We start from the raw sequence: 6,000 nt of genomic DNA on the forward strand, positions 1-6,000 counted from the left end.
CTGCAAAGAAATATTGAATTTCTCCCGTAAACACTACAGAACATGTCATTAACCTGAAGCTTTTACATTTACGTAGTATTGGACACTCAGGTTTCCCATTTGACTTGCTCAAAATTCATAAGTGATTTTACTTGCACGTTTTGATCCCTAATATAATGTTGGTCACATAATTTCTTTGTATATAAGGCAGGCTACATTGTAGGCATTAATATTGCATGCAACTAATTGATGCATGTAACGCAAGTGTCAACCACTGACATACATCTGTGTCTTCTTCCTTATTGCAACCTGTGAATTCAAGTAGGCCAGTAATTATCCAAGTGAACTCATCAACACTCACAAAGATCCAGACTGTGAAGTATACAATCAAAGAGATGACCATCATCACCATCACCATGACTCACTTCAAATTAAAACCAGTATTGAAGTAACTAGTTATCAAAGATACAGGTTGTGAATCTTGCAAAATTGTGTCCCTCATCAATGTCTTGTAATGCTTACCATCTTGCTTGTTGTCATTCACCAGGGACAGACAGAATACGCAATTCGTTTAGGATGAAAAACTATAGTCTGCTAGTAGTACTAGCACTGGTCCAGTGCTGGATGTGACAAGACCCTACATGTACTTGGCAATAACCAATTGCATTCGCCCTTGTGGACTCAAGTCTGTGCGTTATTCCAGGGCGATCAGAGGAAGTCAGTAAATACAGTTTACAAATATATTGAAATGAGAATTGTGTTGTGTGGTTTAATCTGCATTGAATTCCAATCCATTGGATTTAGGATGCAAAATAATCTGCCAAATGTGTGATAAAAATTCATTAAATGCAGGCAAAATTGACTATGAAATTTGTAAGTTATCACAGAGGTTGTAGTATTCTAGTTCAATAGTCAATACCTAATTCACAGTCTCTGATTCCAAGTATGAATCAGCCTAAAAATAACTTACAACTAAACCATGAAAAAAATGAATAAATTTAACACAAGTCTGAGACGATAGTTCAGCTTGGTTAAAAGCAAAATTGAATCTGCGAATATACAAATCGAGCCCGAGCAAGCTTACAACTGTACCATGAAAAAAAATTAAATTTTACACATTCTGAGCATCCCTACCTAATGTGTACCAGCTTGGTTGAAGGCAATCAGTGTTATAAGGCAGGCTACCTGGCCAAGATGAATTAAGTGATGGTATCACTTGGTATCTGAGCCTAGGAGGATGACAGAAGTGATTAGACCCGGATGAATCAGAGGCAGTCAATGGGAACATAACAAGGTGGCAAAGATGCGCACTGAACATTTTGGATGTTTTGGTGCCTAACATTACAGTGTATTTCAAAGATGATTTTCAAACAAACAACCCAAGGCAGATACCACTTTTACACTATTTAAGGTGGTACTACACCCCTGGACAATTTTGTGCCTATTTTTGCATTTTTCTCAAAAATTATAGCGCATTGGTGAAAAGTAAGATATGTATATTATAGGGGCAAGGAGTACAACTACTGCACTGAAAATTCAGCAACTCAAGGCAAGTAGTTATTGATTTATTGATCAAATATTGGTTGTCCCTCATTTTTTACTAGATAACTCCACAACTGCAGTTTGTGCTGAAATAAAATTTCCAGTGCAGTAGTTGTAGTCCTTGCCCCTATAATATACATATCGTACTTATGGGCTATAATTTTTTAGAAAAATGCAAAAATAGGCACAAAATTGGCCAGGGGTGTAGTAGTACCACCTTAAGTTTACAAAATTTGATTACAGGTAATATAGAAAAATTATTTAATTCGTGTACATCGTGGAACATGTACTCTTTGTGTGGCTGTGCATTGTAGGCTATTGTACGCAGATAACCTCGCATATGGACGTGTATAGAGTAGCGTTGTACGCTCGCGTATTAGCACATGAGTAGTCGCGGAGTAACAAGCGTAGTTGAATGTTCCATGATGTATCGTACACAAATTAAATATTTTTTTACACAAAGTAACCCTAACATAACAGCCTTTTTGCTTTTGGCAAAAGGGAAGAAAGAAAGAAAATATAAAAGAGAAAAGATGTTCCCTTTGGTCCAATTTTGAACCATAGACCCTAAGGTACGCTGCTCATCCAGCTTTTTTGTGTGTACATTATGTGTGTGCTGTGATGATTGCGCAAGCGGATCATAGGATGCATGTGCTTGCAGCCCCCTTGTGCAGCCTATAAAATGTATAGCCTTTTGTAGCCTGAATGAAAGGATTAAGGTTAGGGTACCCCAGTAGCATGAATTCAAAATTTAAGTGCTAACATGCAGTAACACTCAAGAAGATTCTAAATTCCCATTCTGTATTTCATAGGTCTATCCATGGACTAATATTGCCCTGTGGGGCAGGATTTTTTCCCACCCTGATCCTGGCATTCCCCGAATAATACCAACCTTGTCTGACTGACCCGTCCCGAACAATTTCGGAATGATTTTGATTCCTTTTTGGAAAACATGGATTCAATAACATGTTCATGAATTAAAAGATTTATACAATTTTTAAAATTAGACCTGTACAGGTCTACATCATAGTCTCCAGTAATGTGTACCTAAATATTGACAGAATATACAATTGACCAGCTTTACTGGTCATATTTGTCCTATGCCCCAGATTATTACTTGTACAAATATAAATTTATTAAATGTACAAATTTATGTACACAATCAATTGGTTAGTGCTTTGCTGACTTTTAAGTCTAAAACATCTATACATGTATGCATCCATGAAGGGGCCTATGTATGTAAACACCAAATCAGTCGGCTGCTGTAGGCATAACATCGGGTTTTGTTGGGGCATGTTTTCCCAAAAAATTTATAGTTTAATGCCAATGTCATTATTATTTTCCGATATTGCATGCACATTAACATTTTTCAATGGACATAAATGCGGAACGTCACTGTATTTTTGGGTTTTTAACTTCGGAATGCAGGACTGTCCTGCAAAATGCTGGAAAGTCTACGACATAGATGTAGTACATCACGACATTGTACATCATTACAATTTGAATCTAGTCATGTTCTTGGGTCATTACATGTCCTACAATGTAGAGTGGAGAATTGAAATCGAATTGCCTGTGTGGAACCAAGCATAACAATATCTGACATGAACATCTGCTCTAAAATGTAGCAAAAGGCAAACCTTAGTTACCGGTAACACATTTGCTATGTAGTACAGCTAAATTGTCCGACCCCAAACACAATACACAGAATACAGATCATTAAAAATAAAAGATAGTCAAAGAAACCTACATAAATTTATACAGTATGTTATCAATACCGGTACAGCGGTACTTCAATTGACCCAAATATATTTATTTTTGTGATGTGAGAATGCACACATGGAATTTTAATGGAAGTCAATCTTTGACAAGATGGAAAGTAGTTTATGTTATGGAAAGCGCTACCGTTTTACATGACAAAACTTTTTTGGCTTTCTTTACTCAAGGGCATAATGATGTGGTTTGATGACAAATTTGAATTCGCTTTTTATACGAAAATGCATGGTGTCATTGCTTTCTTAGCTGCTGTCGTGCATCTATCGTCTCATATAACGGGCGTCATCGTACATCATTATTTTTGGCGACATCATTATTTTTGGCGTAAAACAATGAGGCGAATTTACTTAAAATAATGATGTTGCCCGTGTTATATGAGACGATAGATGCACTCCAGCAGCTAAAAACAATACCTTTATTCTCTAATTGTCAAAAGCCGTAACTCACACATACGATGGGTGTAGTCATTGCTGCACGCCATATTTTCTCTATTAACTTAGGTCTTTAGGATAATTTTCCCCCATAAATCAGAGAAATCAGAGATATTATAGCCAAAATAATAAATTCTCGATCATGAGAGCCAACTTGGGAACGTACAGTTATTTGCGCCGAGCGTACTACGCAAAGACCGGCGCTTACGGCGCAAACACAGCTTTCGAGAATGGACCAATCACACGGTCGTTGGTAGGCAAGGTCGAGGTTCGGTCATGCAGGTCGCGCGATCGTGTTATTCTATGAAAAATACGCTGACGCAGAAGGTACATCTTCTCATGAACGAGAATTTATTATTTTGGCTATAGTATACTGTACTGTGATATCTGCCAGGAATATCTGCATGCATCTTTTCAATTGTTGTTACACTCACAATTTTTACAATGATCATGTAGCTTTCACTCACTAAAGTAATACAAGGCCCACGCTCCACAACTCATTGCACTGTGTATAATGTACATGTAATTCTGTAATATTTTTAATAGAGACTTCTTGATGCACTTGTATGCACATCGTCATAGATAGAGTGAGATATGAAAATGTCATGCATGTAATCTTGAAGTTGCTGAACACAATTGATTGTCACTCATGCACTGGCCTGCATCAGTGCATGCTCGACAGTGACTGTCAGAACTTCACAAGCTATACAAATGTGGGACTGCGACTATAACCTTATTAAATGCCAATGGTATGTGTTTACATATCTCACTGAGCTTTCTAAATTCTATGTGAAATATCTACATGTAGATCTCCAAAATGCCAATAATAATACAATACAAATAGCTTTTCGTACTTACCGACGCGACTGCGGCTGATGCAGACTGCGGAAGTAACTCACTCCGTAGTCGCCGAAGATCCCACCACTGTACAAGTCCGTAAAACAATATTCTTCCTTAACTACTTTCCAGACGGCAAGAGTTGAATATCAAGATCCAGTATTATTTAGGATAAATTTAGGAAAAGGGCCAAATTCGCTACAATTTATTAATTTTGAACCGAGGAATTCCACCGTATTCATCACCGTACGTTGACTCAGTGGGAAATTATTGTCAACATCAATTCATTAAAAGTGTTTCTAGATGCTTTTGACAAAATTCTCAGTAACTTCTTAATCTATTATAATTATGTAAATTTACTGCTTAAATATGCTTCAGTAAATTAAAATTTAAATATATTTAAATAAGATTGGTGTGTTAAAAAGTCACTATTAGTAAAATAATATATAACCACAAAGCGAAATTTATTCAATATAAATTTTAAAAACACTGCTCTTAAACCAGCTGAGCGACAGGTGGGCTCTTTTTACGAGTATTAAAATTTGAGCGGTTACCGCACCATAGCTGAACCATGGGGATCGCAGAGTACTTATGTGGTGTTGTGGAAACCAAGCCACTGTCACGCTTTTTGGACTTTTTCACGTGACACTACCCAGTCACTATGTTTTTGATATATCTATTGTAGAAAAGATCCGAAATATAAATATTGACACGTTTCAGACTTTTAGGCCTACTACGGTATTACATGTGGCACCACCCAGTCACTGTTTTTGAGATATTTAATGTAGAAAAGATCCAAAATATATAAAATATTGACCATATTTTGAATATTAACCCAGGTCTTAATATGAGAAGTGGCAGAGTAGTTTAGGCCATGAAACATCGCCCATTCGGCCACGCTCTGTAAACATTTCCGGGGTCCGCCCCTCTCCCACCTCTAAAAGAGAGAGAGAGAGAGAGAGAGAGTACAAACATTGGAGTCAACATCAAGCCCCATGTCGCAAGGAAGTTGTGAAATTTCCCATAAAATTGTGTCAAAAACGCATACCTGCATACCCAAAGGCTACTGAGAGTAATACCGTGAAAAAGTCCAAAAGCCAGTGACCCAAACAACCCCCAGTATTCCCCCAACATTGCACTACAAAATTCACTGACCAAGTTATTTTAACAAACTTTTGACAACTTCTGCCAATTTTTGACATACACCCACATCTCACAAGGTGGTTCCTAGCATGTCGTTTCCAAAACAGACTACCCTTACCCGTCCTCTATACCGCTAAACTTCCTCCACAATCGCCATCTACACCACACTGCCACTGAAAAAAATACAGTATGTTGTCTACTATTACAATAACTACCTGTAACGACTCGTTATACCTACATAACAGTTCATGGAAATACCGGTAGGCATAATGTCATCATCAATAGGACTCAATTG

At 37.3% G+C, this 6,000-nt stretch overlaps 1 protein-coding gene across 1 annotated transcript in view; it reads right to left on the reverse strand.

Annotated features, from left to right (window-relative positions):
• LOC140138021 (discoidin domain-containing receptor 2-like) overlaps window positions 1-4,829 on the reverse strand; it is a 177,137-nt gene extending 172,308 nt beyond the window's left edge. Inside the window, 1 exon segment of the mRNA XM_072159859.1 lies at window positions 4,584-4,829. The gene's annotated coding sequence lies outside the window, so the exon portion shown is untranslated.
• Between the last annotated feature and the right edge of the window lie 1,171 nt (window positions 4,830-6,000).

The sequence above is a fragment of the Amphiura filiformis genome, chromosome 17 (assembly GCF_039555335.1).
Source record: "Amphiura filiformis chromosome 17, Afil_fr2py, whole genome shotgun sequence".
NCBI lineage: Eukaryota > Metazoa > Echinodermata > Ophiuroidea > Amphilepidida > Amphiuridae > Amphiura > Amphiura filiformis.